Genomic DNA, 25381 nt, shown 5'->3' on the forward strand with positions numbered 1-25381 from the left:
TTGAGAAAGAGGAGGAAAGAAATCCACTCAGACTGGTAATAGGTTTGTGTCTGTAAATTTGTCCCCCCCCCCCCCCCAAAAAAAAAAACCCCACTCTGCTCAAATTGTGCACACAGCAAACTGAAAAGTTATAACCAGGGAGTTAGGAGAGGTCTGCACATTATTTAAAGGAAAGGTGAGTTCGCACTGACCCACATTTCAGTAGAGTTGAATTAATCTGGTAGGCAAAGTGGTTGGATTCGCTCTAATCTCAGACTTCCTTTCCAGTCGGGGGGGGAGGGGTAGCAGAGTACCTCCCAAAGGTTCCTCTGATCCATCACAAAAAGCAACTTGTCATTCTTACAGAACTATTAGCATTTGTGCATTAGCACAAATAGTTCGGTGCCCGGTGTTACCTGCACTGGATGTGCCTGGTAATTGAAAATCTGGAACATAACCAATATTTGCCTGGAGAAATTCAAGTCACACATTTTCCTCCTGTGGTTTGAAGTTTGTGGCCAAAGCAGACTCAAAGCTCTCTTGGGTCCCATGAATGAGCAGTCCCCTCCCTCTTGCACCCCCCAAAAAAACATCCTGCAAGCAAATGTTTTCTCAGTGTTGGGCTTATTTGCTGGGGAGACTCGTATTGATGGTCTTGAGGAACGGCCTCTGCCTGCATGTTTCCTGTTTCAAGAAAAGCCAGGTTGCTTCCACACTAGCTTTTCTCTGGAACTGCCATCCTTTGTTCCATCGCTTTGTATGAAGAATTCAGATGATATTATTGTTGAATAATAACAGCAGTTCAGGATCTTCTGTGCAGTCCTTCCGTGCTTTCCCAGGCCTGGCAATTTTGGTGTGCAACAGATTATAAATGCAGCACCAGCCTATGTGGACTGGCAATGTGTGAGTGGGATGATTCGGGGCACCTGTCCCTTTACTACAAAGAATCCTGTCTGCAAGCCCTGCTCGTTGTGTTGCTTCCTTTGAAGTACAACTGTTGGATTCGTGATGAAGAATCGCTCCTTATTTGCTTTCAGGTAACCTTTCTTCCCAATGCCCATTTTGGTTTCAGTGGTGGTGGTGGTGGGGAGGAAGCTTTAATTACTGATTCCCCCCCCCCATTTCAATCCTTTTCATCAAAGAAATCCAAAATAGTCTGATGCAGATTGCCCATGTAGGAAGACCAGCCACGGCAAATTGAGGTTTGGGGGATGGCAGGCAGAGGTGGGGAATTGGTCTGCTTGAGTCAGCTGGGAATTAGGGTTGGGCATTAGGGTTGGGGAGTTGCATCATTTTGTTGCAGGTCCCTCTTGTCCTGTTTTCTTTTTTAGTGAAGTAACTTCTTGTTGGCATCCTTCAGTCTTGGGAGACTATGATATCGCGCTCTGAATAGTGTTCTGGAACAGAGTGCCTCTCCAGAGCGTGAAGCCTGGGTAAAGTAGGTATGGAGGACAGACTGTTACCCATGCAGCAAATCCCCCCTCTCCACGTCGCTGAAATGGTCCAAGGGAAAGGCAGAAGCCAATACGGTTGGTTCCAGTGACGTTGCAGGAGTTGCCAGAACGTGACTGTGTTCAGCCATGAACTGCCTCAGGGACTCCGGCTCCGGATTTTGCCTCGAGGTTGACTCCTGAAGCCTTTTCCATAACTGGATGTAGCCACAAGGCAGTGGAGGTTTGGGATCAGAGTTTTCCTTCTCTCAGATGAGCTGCCTTCCCAGGCTAAGGAGTCCCATCTACCTGGTGGCTGTTTAGTCGCCTCTTACGACAAGTACAGACAAACTGAGGGCCTATTCTTATCCCCAGCTCTCAGGGGAAACTAGAAGTAACTAGACCAGCAATTTTCAACCAATGTGCATAGGTGAGCCACAAAAGGTCTGCAGGTGTGCCACCGGATTTTGGAGCGCAGTGTTGAAAATCGCTGAAAGGCCCTTCCAGGTTCCGTGGCTCTGTTTCAAGGGCAATTGCCTGTAGTAACAAATAGCAGAGCTGGCAGAGGGACAAGCAATTTGTTACTACAGACAGTTGCCCTAGAAACAGAGCTGCACAACCTGGAACAATCTCTTGGAGGCAACCGGAGGCAGCATCATAAGAGGCGAAGACCATAGATAAGAGCATAGAGGCCAGTGTGCTATGAGAAACAAGCCACTGAAAATCGTTGAGCTAGACCCTGCTAAGGACATTATCAGGGATTGGCCAGGCCAGCCACTGAGTACCCAAAGCAGTGGTGAGCCCCATGTGCCATCAGAAGGTGGTGTGCATCGTCAGAGGCCCAGTGCAGGGCTTTGTCCCAGGGCATTTACCATGCTGTTAGTTTCCCAGGTGCTAGTGAGTAATGAGCCTTGATCCGATAAACACTCTGTAAGTGATAGTAAGCCCTCCTTCCTCTCCTCTGTAGCTTTACTCTGTGGCTAGTCATTGCTGCTCTTCAGTCTGGCCTTATTTTTTCATTTGAATTTGTCCATTGATTCTCGTTATCAGCAGCTTTCCACTGCTGTTTGAAGAGTTCTTTAGTGAAGGTACTTATACACCATAATCAAGTCACCTCTTATCCTTCTTTTTGATAAGCTAAGCAGCTTGACTTCCTTGAGTCTCTTGCCGGAAGCCGTGTTTCCAGTTGCGAAATAATTCTTGCAGCTTTTCTTTCCTTCTACAATTTCCATTAAGGGTGGGCTTCTTTTGGTACCAAAAATGTGCCGGTTTGTACATCTGTATTTTGGCAGGTCATGTCAGTGTGTACCCATTAATCAGGGGACTCTTCTGCACCTCTTTATTAAGGATACAGTGCTGGTCATTCAGCTCACAGCAGTCTATTTATTTACCTTTATTTATGCCTCCCCATCTGATAATATATCAGCCCATGGCCTGATAATTAAGCCCATGGCCACCCCCCAAAGTAGCAGTTTCGCACAATACTGTGCTAAATGCCAGAGAATATGGACCATCTAATGGCCACACAAAAGTGGAGATTTGCATGCACGAGTGATTGATCCCAAATTATGCAGGTGGGACTTCCATAAATGTCAACATCACATGAGACCATTGTTGCACCAACTGTGTTGGCTTCCAGTTCTCCTCTAAGCACAATGGTCACCTGATGTCACCTGATGATGCCCTCCTAGGTGTGCCACTACCTTCTGAAATATCATTGGGGGCAATGTATGAGAGGCAAAGCACCTCTCACCTGCAGTCACCTGATGACACCCTCCTAGGTATGCCACTACCTTCTGAAATATCATTGGGGGCAAAGCATGAGAGGGTTGTTCTTGTAGTGGCACTCAGGGTGCAATTCCTTGCCTAAGCAGGTGAGGTTGGCTCTCTCCTCTCGGGGTCCTATCAGTCAGGAAAAAATTATTTCATTCCATCCAGCTGTTTAATCTTCTGCTGTATTTGCACCAAGATTTGCTCTTGTGGAATATGCGAAACGTTCGGTAGTTGCTTTAATATGTCAATTTAATTTAATATGTCAGTTTTGTTTGCTGATTAAGGGCCCGATCCTAAGCTCCCTCAATGCTGTGCTGAGCTGGAGTGCTAGCACTGAATGTCAAAAATGTGCTGTAAGGCACATCCGCCGCACCTGGAGAGGAGGGGCTGATGGCGCTGCAATGTGTCTACACATTAAGCTACAAGTAAGTCATGCACATGCCACATTTGACTTAGCACGTTACTTCATTTTGGCCCAAACCATGTTGGCAACCTTCAGTCTCAAGAGACTATGGTATCGCGCTCTGAATGGTGGTTCTGGAACAGCATCTAGTGTGGCTGAAAAGGCCGATTCGGGAGTGACAATCCCTTCCACACCGGGAGCAAGTGCAGTCTGTCCCTGGCCTGTCTCTCTGGCTATGGGCCTTCCTTCTTTGCCTCTTAGCCTCGGACTGTTGGCCAAGTGTCTCTTCAAACTGGGAAAGGCCATGCTGCACAGCCTGCCTCCAAGTGGGCCACTCAGAGGCCAGGGTTTCCCACCTGTTGAGGTCCACTCCTAAGGCCTTCAGATCCCTCTTGCAGATGTCCTTGTATCGCAGCTGTGGTCTACCTGTAGGGCGCTTTCCTTGCACGAGTTCTCCATAGAGGAGATCCTTTGGGATCCGGCCATCATCCATTCTCACGACATGACCGAGCCAACGCAGGCGTCTCTGTTTCAGCAGTGCATACATGCTAGGGATTCCAGCTTGTTCCAGGACTGTGTTGTTTGAGAACTGCAGGGGGGAAAAACACACCTAGATAGGTAACCCAACCTGGGTCACATAATTGTGGAAATAACACAGTTTCCACCTGCACTATCAAATGGCCAAAGAGCCCAGCAAGTTGTGAGATGCTGCACAGCACAATTTAGTGTACCACATTTCAACTGTGTGTTCTGGCTAGACTTGTGTTAGGCATGCTGATCAGCTTCTGCCATGCCCAGCGGGTGCCCCAGACAACTGGTGTCTCGTTCAAACATCCCTCCCGCTCACAGGAATCGCTCAGTGACAAGAACCAAACTCGTGTTCAATCGCAGCTTCATCACAGCCAAACTAGATTAACAGTTCATACTAATTACCAACTTCTAACAGGTTTCTCAGGTTTGAAGGCAAAAAACATCCTTGCTTTCTAGATGAAAAAAAGAAGCTCCCATTTGCGATACTATGAAACTGGCCGCAATTAGGTCCTTTAGAACAAAACGTTCCCAAATTTACCCACGTACCATTTGTGGCGATGATCATCTTTTAAAGTATGATTATACAAGAAGATACTTGTTTGTTTCCATTTTCCTATCTGCTGTGTTGCCCACAAGGGCCTAATTAGCTAGTTACAGATGCTCATATCGGTATTATCTTCTTGTCTAATTTTTTTTTTTTATAAGTAGGGTAACTTGTCGCGCAGATTGTTGGCCTGGAGGCATCCAAAGATCAACAACTAGCTTTCTGTGATACCAGCCCTCCTGTGAAACAATCAGTTTTTCCTCCCAAGAATTGCTAATGAAGAAGCAGAGGGTGAACTGGATTTGGGGATTATGACAGAGTGACAACTGATTCACACTCAAAACGTACGGGGGGGGGGGGGTTGTCACAACGATACCCCAAACAAGCATTTCTCTTTTGCATAGCTGGGCTTTGAGCACAAGCTGATGTTGCACCTGTAGGCTAGTTGCTATAGGAGAAAACTGTCTCTTGCAACATTGGACATGGAAGTAAATATTGTAGCCACCACCCAGAATAATTGATCTTGCCAATTACTGGTAAAAATAATAGAAAATGCACTCAGAAGGTCTCTGGTTCAATTCTTACCAGCATCACCAGGTAGGAGTGGGACTGAGATCTCTGCAGAAGGTCCATCACCACGCAGCATATAGACCAATGTTCTTCGTCCTGTGGGTCAGGACCCCAATGGGTTTGTGAAGTCCCATGGGGAGAGGGCGGTTGCAGCAGCCTTTCAAAGCCTGTGCAAGATAGGGCTTGGATTCAATCCAATTAAGATACCGCCTTATCCAAACTGCATGCTTGATAGAACCCCACACAGCCACAAATCTGATGAAGAACTCTGTGTGACTTAAAAACTTGCCTACTGCATTGTAAATTCTGTTTGAACCTAATGAAGATATTAGCATTTTACCATCCCTGGGGACTTTCTTCTTTTGGAGTGTATAGGAGCACATCTGGTCCGTATCATCTTCTGGTGTGTATAGTACATCTGGGTTTGTGAGTGGTGTAAGAAATGCAGTTGTGAGAGGGCTCTAGGAGTGTGTGTCCTTGTCTCAGGTCCCTGCAAACATATGCAGAATACAAGTTGATTGGCCTGCTCAGAGCTTCAGGCTGGAGAGAAAGAAGAAGAAAGAGGCTGTCAAAAAGCATAATGATTTGAAAAGGGCTAGTGTTTAAATGGCCAGCATCTATCAGTGCAATGTCATTTAATAGGGGGGCTGTTAGGATCGGCCTCTAATGCACCCAGTGCTAAGAGAAATAATTGGCACCTGGATAATAGCTCTTTCTTCCCAGCTTTAATCAGAAAATTAACCCTTGGATGGAAGAGTAACAGAGTAGAGGATATACAACGACTAGTGTATTGGCTCTCATGTTCAGTACGACATTGTGAGACAATTCATCTATCAAACCATCCATCTAGTTCCCAACATACTTTCACACTCCAGTGTGACCAAGAAGTATGGAAATAAAGGAGGCATCATGCTTAGTGGCTGAGGTCACCAGACTCAGGAAGCAGGTTATAAGAACATAAGAACAGCCCCACTGGATCAGGCCATAGGCCCATCTAGTCCAGCTTCCTGTATCTCCTGGAACAGAGGCCAAGGTTCAAGAATAAATGTTGGCAAACGAGGGTCAAGTCCATAAAAATACAACCATTGCTAAGCTGGGTAAGATCAAGGTCCATCAGACTCTAAAACCAAGGGAAAAATCTTTAAGTAGCCTCAATTACTTTTCCTTCCATTAAAGGCCTTCACAGACCAAGGACTCTGCCACACCCCTGCTGTGAGTATCCACTGAAATGTGGATGACCTGAAGGGCAGGTGTGGGATCTGGCAAACTTTGCAGATTTGTTCTGGTTTCCACATGTCTTCAGTCTCTGTAAAAAACCCTGAAACAAGTCCCTTGTGGCAGATCTATCATCTCTCACTGATGGCAATGTGGGGAAAATGGTTTTAGACAAAGCTTTATATAAGGTATCTTACTACCTCTGAGCTGGTGGCCTCTTTTTCTTTTTTTTGGGGGGGGGGGAGAGCAGAGAATGCAACAAAATTTTAGTAGTGATGCAACACACACACACCCCTCCATAGATTCTGTTCTTCCTCAACAATTGTTCCCAGTAAAACCATTACAGTGAAATCTGAAGCTGTGTTACAATCAGGGCAGAAATCTGTCAGGTAAATAGAAATGGCCACCTTGTAAAGCTCCCCCAGCAACTCTGCTTTTATACTTGAATTGAGAAGCGGAACATTTGAGGTTACTTTTATAGGGTGGAGTTTGCGGAATGGCAGATGTCTACGGTGGAGCAGAAGACGCCCATTTTCTCAGTCAGCTCCTGGCTGTAAAAGATTTATACTCCCAGACAGGGATGAATAGCAATGGGTTAAGTGCATGGAGATCTTTGCTACACTTCCATGCACAATGAGAAGCTAGAAGGGAGCAGATGCCAGGTTGGATACCAAGTGCTTAAAGAGTGGATTTTTTTTTCTGTCTTCAGTGCATACTTATGGAGTGTTTCTGATCTGTTATAAATAGAGAGCCAGGATGGCATAGTGCTTCAGGAGTTGGACTTAGACCAGGAAGATCCAGCTTCAAATCCCCACTTGGCCATAAAGCTTCCTGGACAAGCTTGGGCCACCAATTCTCTCCCAGCCTCATCTACCGCACAGGGCTGTTGTGAAGACAAAAGGAGGGGAGGACCTATGTACACCACCTTCAGCTCCTTGGAAAATAAATAAATATGGAATCTAGGAGGTCATATGTATTTCTGGTTAAATTAACTGACAGCGCAATCCTAACTTGTGCTGCAACAGGGAGGCTGGCAGTGGCCCAGTTTGGGGTAAGGGGAAATGCTTCCCTTTATCCTGGGGAGAGCCGCTGCAGCCCCAATGGGTCTATTCAGATCTGCGCCACCCAAAGAGGTGGCACAGATCCGAGCAGCCTGGAGCTAGCCAGGCATAACTGCCAGGTCCTGGTTTCACCCCCCCCCCCGCTCTCCCACCACCCACCCTTCCCCTGCCACAGAACTCCTCCTCCCTGTGCTCCACAAGACCCCTGTACTAGCTGAGCTCAGCCATTGCGAATCTATAGTCCTCCATTGGCGTGGAGGCTGGATGCAGCCTCCGTGGGCCAGCGCACGTCCTCGCACTGGCCAGGTTGACTTCTGAGGAGGTGTAAACATGCTTTACACATTTGCGCATTTGCTACCTTCCTGGGCCAGCGCAAGGGACTTGCACTGGCGCCGTACAATATTACGATGGGTGGATTTAAGTCCCAGGATCAGTGCAGGGTCCAAGAGTCCTACCCTTTCCCCCATGCTGTGGCTCTGATCCACACTGGGCCACCCCATGTGGTTGCTTTTTGAGACAGAAAAGGAGTCCCAAGCATGGATTCCTGTGTCACGGCTGATGTCAGCCACTCACACACACGTGGAATATCCTACACTTATTTCTCCATACGCATTTTTCTCCCAGCATGCTTTAGTGCACCCTGAGCCCTGCACTTGGCATAAACAAACTTCAGATGTCTTCAAGGAGCTTCCTGCATGCCTTAAAACTGTCACAGAGTGTAGATAGACCTCCTCAAATCCCTGTTTGAGGAACATCTTTTTTTTTTTTTCCTAATTCCCCACCCTTTTTTGCTTAATATCCAGCCTGGAGAAAGTTCTGTGAAGCCTGCAAGCCAGAACACTCCTTAGTGATTTCCTGCTGGTCCTAAGAAAGGGAGGATTCTGTTGCCACTGTTTGGATCTGTGCATATTTTGATGATGCAAATGCAGTCGTCAGGCTGGTTGTCCAACATTTAAATATTTCTAATTACGGTGGCTTTCCCCCCCTTCCTCTTAGCCAATATCAGTATTCGATAGAGATTCTCTCTGATTTTTCCCTGCCAGAGGCAAAGGAATACATTATCTGGGAGTGAATGATAGGGTGCATAGAGGCATAAGCTCTGCAGTGATTTGGATTCCATGCTTGTGCAAGGGTGTAAGCCTTCTTCAGAAGTCATTTTCACTGATGCTGACACATGAAATGTCCCTTGGCTATCTCGTCTATCAAACGGCAACATGATATGCAGGAAAATTAGATTACTTATGCTACAGCAAAGAGGCGGGGCATGAAAAGGAATGGGATTGACCACCAGCAGGAAAGAAAAAAGTAAAGCCATATTAAAAGTCATATATTGAGAAGAAAGTTAAATTATAACAACTAGCCATTGTCTCGTGTTGATCCATTGCAGACAAATAGCAGAACACCAGTTGAATGCAGAGGTATAGAGTACCTGGATATTCTGCAAATTATGACCACCTTACAGAAAAAGGGCCCAAAGATTAAGCAGGGATGGAGATCTTGGTGTCAGGATCCACTGGGGCTCAGATGTTGGACCAAATGAGACACCTACTGAAGAGGAGGAGAAGCGGAATTCTGTGGGCTGCCCAGAGCAGTGGTGGACCCTAGGGGCTCAATGTGCCCCGTGGCAGTCTTTCCCCAAATGATTCTCTGCCCCAAGGGGTCTCCAAGAGCAAGGAATTCAATATCTCCTGTCAGGAACCCCAATGCAGCCCACCGTCGTCACTCTGGGATCTTCACCACTTTCCTCATCCCTGCAGTGGCAGAAATGCTTCAATGCTAAAGCTCAGGTCTGATGACATATGGCGCGTTTGGCAGCTCAAGTCTTCCCTGCCATCTGGACTACCTAGGAGGGCGAGGATGCAGATGCCACAATGCTCTTAGTCAGGGTTCCTGAGTGATCCAGGAGGATGTGGAGCCACCTGGTTTCCTATGACCATTAGTCTCCAGTGCTGGGCTACTATAACCATTAGTCTCCAGAGACTTTGATTCTGGTTTTGCTCATTTTCCTTGCAAGGTTTTAAACAACTGAAACAGTAAAGGAAGGTTCCTACAGTGTGACTTCTGATCCTGCCATTGACCATGTTATAATTAAATGTAAGCAACAATGGGGTCTGAAGATGATGTGTAGAAACACCACTTCCTGTGTGCTGCTTTCATTTATCTTGCACGTCTATCCTGGAAGTCTCTGTGTTTATTTTTTTCATACGCTGTATTCTTTCAACAACAGTTTTCCTTACAGCCTTGCCCCCTGCCCTGCACTCCGGGGCGCAGGTCCCCTGTGGGATGCCATTGCCCCCCGGATTGCAGCCTTAGGGCCCAATCCTATCCAATTTTCTAGCCCCGGTGCAGCCACAATGCAGCCCTAGGGTAAGGGAACAAATGATCCTATACCTTAAGGAGGCCTCTGTGATTGCTGCCCCACCACAGGATGTAGTGCATGCCCCATTGGCACGGCTGCACCGGCCCTTGAAAACTGGATAGGATTGGGCCCTTGGTCCCATTATTAGTCTGTGGAACTCCTTGCCACAGGATGTGGTGATGGCATCTGGCCTGGATGCCTTTAAAAGGGGATTGGACACATTTCTGGAGGAAAAGTCCATCACAAGTTACAAACTGTGATGGGTATGTGCAACCTCCTGATTTTAGAAGTAGGCTATCTCAGAATGCTAGCTGCAAGGGCAGGCTCCAGGATGCAGGTCTCTTGTTGTGTGCTCCTAGAGGCATCTGATGGGTCACTGTGAGACACAAGAAGCTGGACTAGGTGGGCCTTTGGCCTGATCCAGCAGGGCTCTTTTTATGTTCTTACTTCTGAGTACACATGCATAGAATTGGGGTCTCAGACAAATATTCTGTGCAACAACTTCTGAAGAGGGATGTGTAGCAATATATTTTCATCAAGATATTTCATCACAGGACTAAAGGTGCCAGCAGCTATTGTCTCCGTCTTGGCTTTTCTCTGAATCTTTCCAGTTTTCATAGATATGCTGTTGGAGTGAACCCTCTCTCTAAGAATTGCTGACTATTTTTGTCTAAAAAAAAAAAAAGATAGTTAGGCAAAGGCTTTTTTTTTTTAAAAACAAAACAAAACAAAACTCCAGTTCAATCAAACTGCTGCAGCGCAAGACAAAGACATCCCATTCTTTGGGCTGATATGGTTTTATAAGCCAACAAGAGTTATAAAGTGCTTTCATAGAAGTACTAGAAGTCCAAACATTTGTGCTGTGATGTGTAGCTGAACAGAATGGATTTTTTCCCCCCTCTTTAACCGTGCAGAGTAGTAAAACACAGCTTTACAAAAGGAAAGAAAGGAGGACTCACATCTTAGGAAAATCTCATAAATCAGAATGGAGCCCAGCGCTATAGAAATGTGAAGATGGGGAGGGAAGGGGGGCAGTGGTAGTGAAGGATAAGGAGATGCCTCTGTTGGAAGTATCTAGACAAATGCTGGGGTTAGAACATTAGTATTCTTGCTTTAAGAATGGCTTAGCACAGATCAACTTTGGATAACTCTTTCCACTCAAGTCATTGTAGAATTCTTTACTCAAGAGTCTCAGTTTTGATCTTCCGAAGCACTGATTTAGAGATTGAATTCTGTTCAAAATTTTCTATAGCTGCCGCATTTGTGGAGGGACTCATCCCTTGCTAGTTTCCATCGGTATATCCTATAAACACCAACGTAGTCCCGCAGTATCCCACAGTGGGGGTTCGGTTCTGGCTCCCCCCTGCGGATACCAATATCGATTTCAACTGCCCTGCAGCCCCACAAACAGCACCAACAGCACAAATATGCAGCATTGAATTTGGTAAGGCTATTTTCTTATTGATTTTTACTTGTTTAAGGCTGCAATCCTAACCACACTTTCCTGGGAGTAAGCCCCACTGAACAAAATAGAACTTACTTCTGAGTAGATCTGGTTAGGACTGTGCCCTAAATGATTCAAGAGGGGACCCCTGCTTCCAATTGTGTCACTTAGGGTTTGCGCCACCTGGTGCAGGAGGCCAGGGAGTCAAACCCATGATGGACCTCTGCCCATGCAGGGGGCGGGGCAACACCTTGGGCAGTGGGCGTGGTGGTGTACCATTACCCCGCCCCCAGTGGTTTTTTGGTTATAATTTTTGATGGACTAGAGTCATTCCAACACAGTTTGTTTCATTGCATTGTGCGTTAAATTGCACATTGAATGATATATAACATGATGGTATTATTCAAAAATACCAAGGTTTAAAATTTTTTTAGCCAATAGTGGTGTTACCCCCCTTTGTGTGTGTGTGTACCCCCCTTCGTGTGTACCCCCATACAGTGCTGCTTGCACCCCCCCCTAGTGACGCTACTACCTGCACCCATGGATAGTGAAATATGTGGTGGATGCTCGACCCACAGTTTAGGCAGGTTCACTGTATTTATTTATTTAAAAGATTTTTAAATCCACTTGTCCATAAGCTCAATGTAGGGTACACTATAACAACAATTAAAAATGACTAAAAACAATACAATAATGTTTACATACCAGTCAGAATGGGCCCTGTTCATATGTGTGAATAGCTCTCATGCTGCTTTAGAACATGGGCAAAGGGTATTCTCCTCCAAGCATGCAGGTGAGGTCACAGCTTGTGGAAGCAAGTGCTGTCCCTCCATGCACCTGCTCTCTGTGCATCAGGGTCTTCAGGTATAGGCATGAATCTGTGATCTGTGCGCATAAAAATTCTAGTGCACAGATAATGCGAATTGTATCTATGCATATGGGCTCCTTTACAAATGTTTGATTGAATATATGGACATCAGGTGCATGAAGGGGGTAGAATCTGCTGACATTATCACAAACCATCACCAGAGAATTTTTCTATACACTAATAGTGAACTCAGGTGGTTAAGTGCCTATTAGTCTGTATGTGAAAGAGGGTTGCCCAGATAAGGAAATGATTTCTAAGTATTGAGGGAGACTCTTCAGGTTTGTAGAAGCAGATACGCTTCTCAGCCTGCTCAGTGTCCTCTGGAGGTATGGAATGGTGAGGTGTAAGTTGGAAAAATGTCAAAACATGGTGCTTGTGTGTGTGTCTGTAGGAAATTGGACTGCTTGGGCCAACTGAGCTTTAGGGTTGGGAAAATGCAGTGTTTTGTTGCAGGTCTCATGTGTAACAAAGAATAGTGACCAATTTTATAAGGCCTTCTGTGCATAAGGGCAGGAGGTCTGGTCTAGAGGGTAGAGCCTCCGTCTGCCTGAAGATAACATTCGTAGGTCGCCAGTTCGAGGCCACCGGCACCGTGCGACCTTGGAGCAGCTGACAAGCTGAAGCCGAGCAATTCCATCTGCTCTGAGCGTGGGAGGATGGAGGCCAGAATGTGCGGCCGGATCAGAAAGAAACATCTGAATGTTGTGGTTTCTTGAAAGATAGAACCTTATTTCAAATTGTAAAAATCCCTACGGGGATTTAATTTGCCTGTCTATGTAAACCGCCTTGTCCAAGGAGAAATCTGAGGACCAAGAAAGGCGGTATAGAAATACCTGTATTATTATTATTATTATTCTGTTTGCAAGAAATTGAATTTGGTTGGGGGGTGCTATGCAGGTGAAGAGTGGGGCCACGTAGACTGTGGATGGCTCTGTCAGTGACTCCTGTTGGACCCTTTGGGACAAAATGCATGGGATGCTATTGGGAACACAGCCGAACATTTGTTGGGATAGCAGCTCCTGTAACCTTCTTATAGATGGGGGTTTCACGCAATGCACACTTAATTCTTTGGAACTGATTGCCATAAGATGTGGTGGTGCAATTAACTTAGATAGCTTTAAAAGAGGATGAGGCGCATTCAAGGTCTGTCAGTGGCCGTTAGTCATCATGACTCTGTGGAATCTCTGCAGTCAGAGGAATGCTGGAGTAGAAACTTCAGAGGAAATCTGTCTGCCCCCATGTCTCATGCACCATGCGGCCGGCCACTGTGGGAAAAGCAGTAGCGTAGAGAGACGGCGTAGGAAAGTTGTTTGCCCGAGTTGCACTAAAGAGGCTCCAGGTACTTGCAGAGAGCGTTTATCCAGAATCACAGTGTGGATTCCGAGCCAACAGGTCCACCACTGATATGGTATTCTCCCTTAGACAACTGCAGGAGAAATGCAGGGAACAACGACAGCCACTCTTTATAGCCTTCATAGATCTCACGAAGGCTTTCGACCTGGTCAGCAGGGATGGCCTCTTCAAGATTCTCCCCAAGATTGGATGTCCACCCAGGCTCCTCAGCATCATCAGATCCTTCCACAAGGACATGAAGGGCACTGTTGTCTTTGATGGCTCCACATCAGACCCCTTTGACATCCGAAGCGGCGTGAAGCAGGGCTGTGTTCTTGCACCAACCTTGTTTGGGATCTTCTTCGCTCTCCTGCTGAAGCAGGCCTTTGGAACCACAACAGAAGGCATCTATCTCCAGACCAGATCAGATGGAAAGCTCTTCAACCTCTCCAGACTGAGAGCAAAGTCCAAAGTCCAGCTGAAATGTCTGCGTGACTTCCTCTTTGCCGACGATGCAGCTATCACTACCCACTCTGCCAAAGATCTCCAGCAGCTCATGGATCATTTTAGCAAGGCCTGCCATGATTTTGGACTGACAATCAGCCTGAAGAAAACACAGGTCATGGTTCAGGATGTGGACTCACCTCCCGGCATTACAATCTCTGCACATGAACTGGAGGTTGTCCATGACTTCGTGTACCTTGGCTCAACGATCTCCGACACTCTTTCTCTCGATACCGAGCTAAACAAACGCATCGGTAAAGGAGCTACTACGTTTTCCAGACTCACAAAGAGAGTCTGGTCCAACAAGAAGCTGACGGAACATACCAAGATCCAGGTCTACAGAGCTTGCGTCCTGAGTACACTTCTGTACTGCAGCGAGTCATGGACTCTTCACTCACAACAGGAGAGGAAACTGAATGCTTTCCACATGCGCTGCCTCCGACGTATTCTCGGCATCACCTGGCAGGACAAAGTTCCAAACAACACAGTCCTGGAACGTGCTGGAATCCCTAGCATGTATGCTCTACTGAAACAGAGATGCCTGCATTGGCTCGGTCATGTCGTGAGAATGGATGATGGCCGGATCCCAAAGGATCTCCTCTATGGAGAACTCATGCAAGGAAAGCGCCCTACAGGTAGACCACAGCTGCGATACAAGGACATCTGCAAGAGGGATCTGAAGGCCTTAGGAGTGGACCTCAACAAGTGGGAAACCCTGGCCTCTGAGCGGCCCACTTGGAGGCAGGCTGTGCAGCATGGCCTTTCCCAGTTTGAAGAGACACTTGGCCAACAGTCTGAGGCTAAGAGGCAAAGAAGGAAGGCCCATAGCCAGGGAGACAGGCCAGGGACAGACTGCACTTGCTCCCGGTGTGGAAGGGATTGTCACTCCCGAATCGGCCTTTTCAGCCACACTAGACGCTGTTCCAGAACCACCTTTCAGAGCGCGATACCATAGTCTTTTGAGACTGAAGGTTGCCAACTATTACTAGAGAGACGGGGTGCAAAGCACTAAGTTTTGCAGGGATTCTCATCCTGGAGTGCAAACGGCCCCTCCCTCTCTCCTTCTGAGCCATTCCAGATGGTGGGAGCAAAACAGAGGCGTTCACTTCTTGTCTTCTCTGGCATTCACCTCCGTTTAGTGCTTTGCACCCCCTCTAGCTATGCCACTGTGGGAAAGGGATGCCGGACTACAGGGCTCAGTGAGGGGGCACTTGGCAGACCACCTGTGGTGCAGGAAAAACTTGTGCTGGCCCTGGATGGCAGCCCTAAACCTTGTAGCCAAACTACTGTAAATTGGAATTAACTTGTCCCCAGACAGGTTAACTCTACTGCCTTTCTAACATTTATGAGTTAACCTGTCTGGGGACAAGTTAATTGGAAGTTTGGTTTTTTGCTTATGAGATAATTATGAGAAAACATGACTCCTCCGAGTCCGGAGGAGGTGCTGTTATTCAAGCCCTCTTCCCGCGGAATGGGAGTTGGCAGGGATGAATCCATTCACCCCGACCCGAGTGCCAAAAATATTTTAAAAGCTCTTTAAGTATTTCATTTCCGAAAGCCACCTGTCTCCCTCAAACACGTTTAATCAGTCACAGATGGCGGAGACCAACCTGCTAACCTCTTGGCTTTGAGAAAAAATATTTCACTTTGTAAATCCATTCCTAGGTATTTCCTTAATTCTTCCTAAATGAAGCTTTCATCCCTTATTTTCCACTTAAACCTAATTAGTTAACTGGACTCTGAAATTCCTCCTTACTGACCTCGCAGGTCTGTTTAGCTGCCTCTCCACCTGCTCCTTTAGAAGTTAGAAGACCATTAAAAAAAAGACTCAAAGAATGAAGTGATCTTTTTTTTTTTCCCTGTATGATTTTCCTCCTCATGTGTATGGAAGCTAAATTAAAGCAAGCTTTGAAGTTCATTTTTGAAAGCAAGAGTGAAGAGAATTTCTAAATTATTTTCTGGAGAGCTTCAGGTAACTCCGACCTGCAGCTTTAACTCCCTCCAGAATGGTTTATTCCCATATAACATTCTGATTGAAACTAGCAAGCACACAGAGTAACAAAGATTTGTAAGGATTGTGGTAGTGATGATTCAAAATCAGCAGCCTAATCTGGAGGTAGCAAAATGTCAAGCTACCTTTGTTATAGCTTTAAAAAATGTGGACAATTAATGAGTTGGTAATAGAAGTTTGCTGAAAGTTTGGTGTGAGCCCCCATATACCGAGTTCTGAGCACATTCTAGTACTTGGCAAGAAAGTATTGGCCATCACAGGGTAGGAACTGATGGAGTCCATTAGTACTGGATGTGCCGGAACGTTCTCCCATAGTTGGAGGAGAATGACAGGCCAGTGAAGGTGAGGGCAGAATGGAGAGAGAGAGAGAGAGAGAGAGAAGGAGCAAGGCTGGATCTTATTAGCTTTCCATCTTCTTTAAGAGATCTCCAAGCAGATCTGGTTTCAGTTTGCCCCTCAGCTCTTATGTCAACCTCTGGGCTCTGTTTTTACTGGAGGATGGGTTTCATTTCACGGAGAAAGCAGCACAAGTGGTTCCAATTGAGGGAAAGCCACAATGAGCTTGTCAGAAATGATCAGGCCAGAGCCGTCAACATTTTCACCCTTAAAATGTCTCAGTCTTCCCCACACTCCCCCCTCTGCCCACCATCCCAGTGACTCACTCTGGTTTGTTCACCTGCCTTGCAGTTAAAAATTTCTTACCACTTTCAAAGAGCCAAGGCCAGACTGGGGGCAGCCGTACCTGAATCCAGGCCTGCCTGGGGTGTGTGTGTTTTTCAACCCAGGGTTCCTGGAGTCAATCGCTGGAACTGAGAGTTTGGAGGACAGCTGGCCCTGGAAGAGAAGCAGGAAAGGGGGCTGTTTTATCGACCAGGTGAGGAAACGAGGTCAGGATCCTAGTATGTGTGCCAGGCTTGGCCAATCTTGAGGCATCATGCACCCTGTCAGTCGCAAGCCTCAGCGCATGCTTGGAGACCTCAGTATACTATCTCAGGGAGCTCACTGGGCTCAGCACCAACCAGTAGCTATGAGATTCTTGGTTCAATGCCAAGAGCCACTGACACTTATTTGGGCACTGGGATCCAACCACAGTCTTGGAACACACCAAAAATGCAAGTTGCAGGCTAATTATCAGGCTCCAAAATATCTACTTAAGGTGGCTTCACTACAGTGGTCTAGCCTTGGGGGGGGGGAGGGGGAGTGAGATGCTAAGTACTTCAGGTGCCACAACATGCCATGTAAGTTTACCATCAGAGCAGTGGAATGCCATGCGCAGCTGTGTTCTGGCTCCTTATTTAAAAGATTCATGCTGTTGCACCTGCCGTACTTCAAATTGTCTCTTCTCAGTTATAGGTTCAGAAGTGTTAAAAATATAGAAGTGAATTTTGGCTGTATGCAGTGGCGTAGCTAGAGGGGGTGCAAAGCACTAAGTTTTGCAGGGAACCTCACTGCAGCATGCAAGTGGCCCCTCCCCTTTGAACACCAGGCCTACGCCTCAGTTTTGCTCCCCCTGCTTGGAATGGTTCTGAAGGGAAGGGGCCATTTGCACTCCATGGTGAAGCTCCCTGCAAAACTTAGTGCTTTGCAGTCACTCTAGCTATGCCACTCACTTTATAGATGGGATGTCATTCTGTAGCGCATATAACACAGAGGGTGGGGCCATAGTGCCACAGGAGGCCTCTATACCTGTGACATCTGAGCCCCCAACCTAGTTTAATTCTGGCCCAGTTGACAAGAGTGTGCCAACCTCAGGGCCAAATCCAGATGTCTTTCAGAGTCACTAGAGTTCTGATCTGCTAGAATTAGCAATATGAAAGTCTTTGCACTTGTGAGCCAGAGTTTGGCCAGAGAAGATCCAGTAAGTTTAGCAGTAGTGAGTGCCAGAGAAACTGTTAGAAATGTCTACTATCCCACTGGCTGTTGCAGGAATAGCGGAGCAGAATTTAATTTGCTTCTTAAAAAAAAATTAAAGCTCACTTCAGTTCACCTGAAACTAGTGAGGCAAATGTCATTTGGAAGAGAAAAGCGAGAGGATGCAATTTCAGCATGAAAAAAAAAAATGTAGAGAAAGAATCTTTGTAGCTTGTCATACCTGACTTGCCTCAGTAGGAGACTTGCGAAGACTGTTTCAAGTTGGGGAGAGGTAGTTAAAATGCAGACTTGCTTGTCCTTGTTCTTGGAATTTGAAAGGCGTGGCTCGTTCGTGGGGACTGGTTATTGCCCCTCACTTTGATCCAGCAGTTGCAGTTCAGAAAGCCCTTTCTGCCTGCTTCACATGTAATGGATAATTTAGCCTGCACCATTAGAGACTGTAGTATCCTTTTCGGTACATAGGCTTCTCTTGAACGTGTGTGAATATGTTTTGTCAGGCACATCGGCTTTGGTTCAGTACAGACCATAATGAACATTATGTTTCTTAATTTCTGGGGAAGGTGGGTTGTTAACCAAATTCTCGTTGACTAGGCGCTTAATTTCAAAACACTGCAAAAAGAAGACCATCCACATGGACCACAAATATTAAGGCAGCACTCCTGGGCCCCCACTTTTTGACCAGAACACTTTTGGACATACCCATTCCACTGACAAATAATTGTGTTAAAACTACAAAGTGGGTGCTAAAGAGGATTCACCTGGGCCCTGAGTATACATCTAGAGCAGGGGTGCCCAAACCCCGGCCCTGGGGCCACTTGCGGCCCTTGAGGGCTCCCAATGCAGCCCTCAAGGAGTCCCCAGTCTCCAATGAGCCTCTGGCCCACCGGAGATTTGTTGGAGCCTGCACTGGCCCGACGTAACTGCTCTCAGCGTGAGGGCAACTGTTTGCCCTCTCGCATGAGCTGTGGGATGAGGGCTCCCTCCACTGCTTGCTGTTTCATGTCTGTGATGCAGCAGCGGCAGCAAAGGAAAGGCCAGCCTTGCTTTGTGCAAGACCTTTTATAGGCCTTGAGCTATTGCAAGACCTTCATTCATTCATTTAATTTCATCTTTTAATATATTCATTTATGTAAACTTATGTAAATTTATTCAAATTTTAAATGTAAATTCATTCTTTTTCCCCCCCGGCCCCCGACACAGTGTCAGAGAAACGATGTGGCCCTCCTGCCAAAAACTGTGGACACCCCTGATCTAGAGTATAAGCCCTCTCCCACATCACACTATTTACTATTGTGGTGAAAGCCCCAATTGTTTCATCAGCTTTTGGTTTTCTAACATCTCAGAAAGACACCTCAGCATCCTGAAGGCAGGGTGACCAGATACAATGGAGAACAGAGTGCCTCTACCTTCAACCACTGTATAGAAGAGGGAAGAGGACATTTGGTCAGGTGCAGCTCAACATGGAAGAGTTTAAAAAGCTGCACCTGCCCAAATTCCCTCTTCTGTACAGTAGTTAAAGGTAGAGGCACTCTGTCCTCCATTGTATCTGGGTCACCTGACTGAAGGGGCTACTGAGTCAATTGAAGACAGTAGCCATGCTTGTCCTATTGTGTTATAGTCTGAACCTTAGGAAGTCACCCATCTTCAGAGTTGCCCCCTCCTCAAAGGCCTATGAAAGAGCATTGTGTATGCTGAGGCCCCCAAAGGGCCTATGAAAGGGCATTGTGCTGAGCTTTACTGTATCATCGATATCCTTAACTGTTGCACAATAACACAAGCCAACACACATTTTGCTTTCTTAAACGTTACACCAATTCCTGGGTATATTTGGGGTGCTGATTCCAAAAATGCCATGTGTTATATGGTGTAGGCTTCCTCATGAGGAAGCTGCTTGAACCATTCACTAATGAGGCTATACTATATCTCCAAAAGTAGACGTGATAGGGCAAAACAGATGCCATTTTTGGAATCTGCACCCCAAATTCATATCAAACCACCATAAAGTTTGGGAAAAACTTTTCTGACCCTCAATTCTGTAGGCCAGTGTAATTGAGGCGTAGTTTATTCAGAAGCAAAAACAGAATTTTGAAACAATTGCATCAAGAGGGGGACAGTGCCACACAAGAGCTGCAACACTGGTGTCCTCCAGGTCTCAAGACTGAACCATTTCTGGTTGTGACTTTGGCTGAGGTTTCTCTGGATAAGCCCAGAGGCTGGTTGTTGGTTGGGGGAATTCTATCGGTTGGGGATGTTGGGGGAGAGATTTATATGCCTCTGGGAAAGATTTATTTTGATGAATTGGTCTGTATTAATATGAAAAAATCTCATAAATATAACTCTCCAGGAAAGGCCTGTTCCAGGCTCCACTATTTTCGATGGACAGCTTTGGCAAAAAGTCAGGATGTGCATTAAAACATACACTTTTGGAAGAGTCCAATAAATAACTGCTCTGAAATATGGCCTCCTCATGAGGGAGTCATTTTAAATCATGTTGATAAAGCACCTAAATTAGGCCTTCAAGATGGAGGCAAAAGAAGGGCCTTATAACTAATTATTTATCAGCATTTGGGATATAAAGATACGCTCAAGATTTCCCCTAACCCAACCCATTTTATTACAATGCAGGATGAGGAAGCTACCAAACTGGAATATAAAACTCTGTCCCAAGCCATATATATTTTTTTACAAACATGGCTGCGACTGACATATGTCTTGTGTCCCGGTAGCATGTTGTTAAAGCACACGCATGGGAAGTGATGGCCGGTGGGATAGCTGGAGGGGGTGCAAAGCACTAGGTTTTGCAGGGAGCCTCACCGCAGCATGCAAGGGGCCCCTCCCCTTCAGAGCCATTCCAGGAGGGGGGGTGTCAAATCATGCATCTGGCTGCGAAGGGGAAGGGCCACTTGCACGCTTTGGTGAGGCTCCCTGCAAAACGTAATGCTTTGCACCCCCTCTAACTATGCCACTGGTGATGTCATCGCATTCTGTGATTCCCCACCCCACTCTGCTTCAGATGCTTTCACTTTAGGGAAAGGGAGCAGCAAAGGGCCAAGCATGATGATATCATGCCACATAAAACTGACATGCGGCACGATGTAATATCCTGCAAACAACTGAATGTTTCTGGGAGAGGCGGGTCAGTGATGAACTGAGCTGGTACTCAGGACTTCATCAGTCTGAATCTTGCCTCTAACATACGTTCTGCAATAGGGGGATGATAATTCTGATTCACAAGGTTCTTGTAAGGGCAACGTCAAATTAATGCACGTGAAGTAGCAATAGTTGTAGTAGTCAGAAAGTGCTATACCAAAGAATGTATACTTAGTCACGCCTTCATTTGGGGCAGTAGACTATTAATGCTGGTTTGAAATTCAAGCCTCTGAATCTTAGGGTCGAACTTGGTGTGACGTAGGAGTTAGATCAGCAATTTTCAACATTTTGGTTCTCATGGCACACTGACCTCTACGATCCTCTCTATGGTCTTCACCTCCTGTGATGTCACTTCTGGCTTCCAGGTGACTCTTCCAGGTTCTGTCCCTCTGCTAGCAAAGTCAGTGAAAAAAGAGGGGCAGACAATTTTGTACTGCAGACAGTTGCCCTAGAAATAGAGCAACATAACCTGGAAGTGTTTTTCAGTAATTTTTAGCTGCTATGCGCCAAATTCCTGTGGCACACCTGTGGATCTCTCATGGCACACCAATGGGCCATGGCTCACTGGTTGAAAACTGCGGAGTTAGATGATTGGAACATCAACAACTTCTTTGTAAATTTGTCCTTCCATGGCTAGATTCAGAATCTGAAGCTGATTAAAGTCAACTAACCAGCATGGAGGAAATCGGAAACCAGCAAGGAATCGGCATGGACTATCCCTTCCCACAAGCGCTATGACCAAATCAGTCTCCCCCAAGACTTCTTTTTTGAAACAGAGAGTCAAGAAACCACCACATCATGTCTAGTTTGGCCCTTAGATGCTGCCTTATCTCTTATGTGTCATTTGAGCTCCGGGAGCACATAAGCCATATTGTTTTGCAGTTGGGAATGGCAGTCTTCAATTGGGTCATGCCAGACTTTAGGGGTCCACATCTGTGAGATGACAAGCTGCACCAGCTGAAATTCCCTCTTCTATACAATTGTTCTATTCTATACAATAGGGTCCAGGATCCCTAAAGTTGAACGTTTGCCCACCCCTATTATATATCATTGGAAAGGTCGTTTAATTCAGAATGCAATGAAACAAACCACATTGGAATATCTGTAGTCTATTAAATGTTATAAACTTTTTATTTATTTACTTAATTAAATTTGATTTCGTCACGGAGGGGCGGGGGGGGGGGCTACAAAATCTTTGATCCCAGGTAGCAAATGCCTTAGCTATGCCACTACCACAGAGGACTTTCAAGAGAGAGAGAAATCCCTGCTAAGCTGCCAAGGAATCCTGGAGTGTCCTAGAACACATTTGGTAAAAATCACTGCACTACTGGCAGAGAGTAAAGCACTTTAAGCATAAACACTGGCATTATGGCACTTACAATCATTTAAAGGGCTTTAAACCACCCTGGTCTGTTTGTACCACTTCCTGGCACAAAGAGATGCTATAAATTTTTTTATAAAAAAAATACCACTTTTCCTGGTGCGAGGGTGATGATGGATGATGATTGTTTGGTGTTCTTTGCTGAAGAAATGTGTATTAAAAATCCTCCAGTTATTTCAGTCACATCCATCAGGGTTCCTACTGGGGCATCCAACTGAGTCCTTCATCTCCAAATACCATTGAGAAGTCTTTGGCAGCATTTCTGAAAACTCCTTGCTCATTCTTACCCGGAGTCTGAGCTGGTGTTCCTTCTTTTCCTTCAAGGATGGTCTTGCTCAAATTTCCAAAAAAAAAAAAAAAAGGGGGGGGGAGGATTTCACTTCCCTTGGAGCTCGAGTTCCTCCTCCTCTTTAAACTCTCTTGGAGGTCGATCATTTTGTCTGCCTTTGCTCAAGATCCTCTATTCCTTGTGAGATGTGCTCTGGTACAAAGGAGGCCAGGTACTGTATTTGCCTAGGTGGGAAATGCTCCATTTGCAGGCTTTGAGGACTGAGCAGATGAGTTGAGCTCTCACTCCATGCATTCAAAAGGAGGAAGTCTGCACGTTTTGTCTACATTTATTTATTTATTTATTAGTAGAATTTATATCCTGCCTTTCCACTCCAGAAAGGAGCACTCAAGGCGGTTAACAAATAAAATATGAAAACCATGAAAAATATAAATAAGTATAAAAATCAAACATTTAAAAAACAATAAACACAAACAAAACAATTGGTTCCCCCCCCCCAAAAAAAAAGTAGAAGAAGAAAAGGCCATGCCCTCTTGTGTCAGCATTAAAAGGTTTGTGTAAATAAAAAGGTCTTAAGCTCCTGCTCAAAGGACTCTAGAGAGGGAGCTGTTCTCAGCTCTAGGGGAAGGGATTCCACAAATGGGGAGCCACCACTGAGAAGGCCCTGTTTCTTGCCGCCATCCCCATCACCTCCGCTGGTGACGGGACATTCAGAAGGGCCCCCTCTGATGACCTGAGAGGATGGGTTGAATTGTATGGAGGGAGGTGGTCCCTCAAATACCCTGGGCCTGAGCCGCATAGGGCTTTAAATGTCAAAACTAGCACTTTGAATTCAGCCCGGAAATGAACTGGCAGCCAGTGCAGCCGCTAAAGCAGCGGCCTGACTGAGTCGAACCGACAAGCCGCAGCAACCACAAGTGCGGCCAGGTTCTGCTGCTATGTGAAAATCTCCTGTTTCCTTTTAAGTTGTGATTTTATATCTGGTTATGTTATTATGGACTAAAATATCATACAGGCCAAGCAAACAAGCCCAGTTTCCAAAAACCCTGGTAAAAGTCACAAGTTTACACAAACTCCAGCTCTCCATGCACACAGCAACAAAGACTTCAGCAGCAAAGTCTAAAGGGCAAATTGTTGTCTCAATCACTGTAAATCTCTGTTTAAATGTTTCCTATTGTTGTAGCTTGATCACGCTTAAGTACTGTATGCAGATTTGATTGGCCTTCCTGGTTTTCCTCCCAGTTGGGAAAGCCAGTCAATAGACCCATTGAATTTTGCTACTCCCCACAGGGGCAACAGAAAGCAAGCTACCCCCCCTCCCCCAGGAGGCCAGTCATGGCTGATACCCAGTCATCCTGTTTTTCTTGCATGCTCCACCTGTCCCACTGTGTGTAGTGAGCATGCGCATCCAGGAGGCCACATCCGGGTCATTCACATCCAGCTTCCAGGTCAGCAAAAAGCCTTTTAAGAGAGAACTTCGCCACATGTTCTCTCTCTCTCTCTGGCTGCCCTCCAAGGCAGAGGTCCTTCCATAGGACTCTTCCCCCCTCCCATCCAACTGCTCCTCAGGACAGGTAACTATATCTTGCGTCTGGAACCTTTTCCCTGTTCCCCCTTTTTTTTCTCCCCTTCTTTCCCCATCTTTAGTCAGCAACTGGGTTATGCAGACCAGGGACCCCTAAAATCCTTCCCTAAAATCTTTCCTTTTCTGATCTCCTTGGAATGCACCAAATACACTCCACAAGCAACCACCATGAAAGTTAGGTACACTGGATCCAAGTACTAGGATTCAAGTAGACATATACTTACCATTTTCCCATATGCACTATGTATACCTGTGTGTTTTCGCAATAAAAATATAATCCTATTGAAAGTTATCTTTCTCCCAGTCTCTTTTCAAGCTAAAAAGGAATTTCTTTGCATTACGCTGTCTTGTTATCTAGCCTGTGGTCCTGAAGTTTCCAAAAGGGTAATATAATAATTCCCCTTAAAACATAACAGCCCTTTTTGGTAACACTGCACTAATTGCAGTTTCCGGCCGTCTTCAGAGGCAGCCCCACGTAAAGCGCGTTGCAGTAGTCTAATCTGGATGTCACTAGGGCATGGGTCACCATGGCAATGTCTGAGCGACTCAGGTACAGTCGCAACTGGCGAATCAGTTGAAGCTGAGCAAAGGCTCCCCTGGCCACGGCCACTATCTGGGAATCCAGAAGCAGCTGCGGATCCAGGATCACCCCCAAGCTGCGAACCTGCTCCTTCAGAGGGAGTGCAACCCCATTTAGAACAGGATAATAGTCCAATACTGAGCCTTGGACTTCTGGACCAGGAGAACCTCTGTCTTATCAGGACATTCTGGTTGCTTCCTGTTATCAGTGGCATAGCTGGAGGGGGGGCAGACCAGTAAGGCTCCGTTTTGCTCCCCCCACCGGGAATGGCTCTGAATGGCTTGCCAGCCTGAGCACTCCGCCCCCTCCAGCTACACCACTGCCTGTTATTTCAGAATGTGTGTGTCTTTTCTTCTACATCCCGGCTATATTGTTAGGATTCAGTTGTTGGACTAGCACTTTTTGAACTTCCTAGGGTTTGCGTCTTCAATTTCCCTGTTGTTGCCTTCCATGACTGGCTGCTCAGACTATACAGACTATACAGCAAGTTAGACTGGAGT

Source organism: Tiliqua scincoides, chromosome 8, assembly GCF_035046505.1.
Source record: "Tiliqua scincoides isolate rTilSci1 chromosome 8, rTilSci1.hap2, whole genome shotgun sequence".
In the NCBI taxonomy this organism is placed as follows: domain Eukaryota; kingdom Metazoa; phylum Chordata; class Lepidosauria; order Squamata; family Scincidae; genus Tiliqua; species Tiliqua scincoides.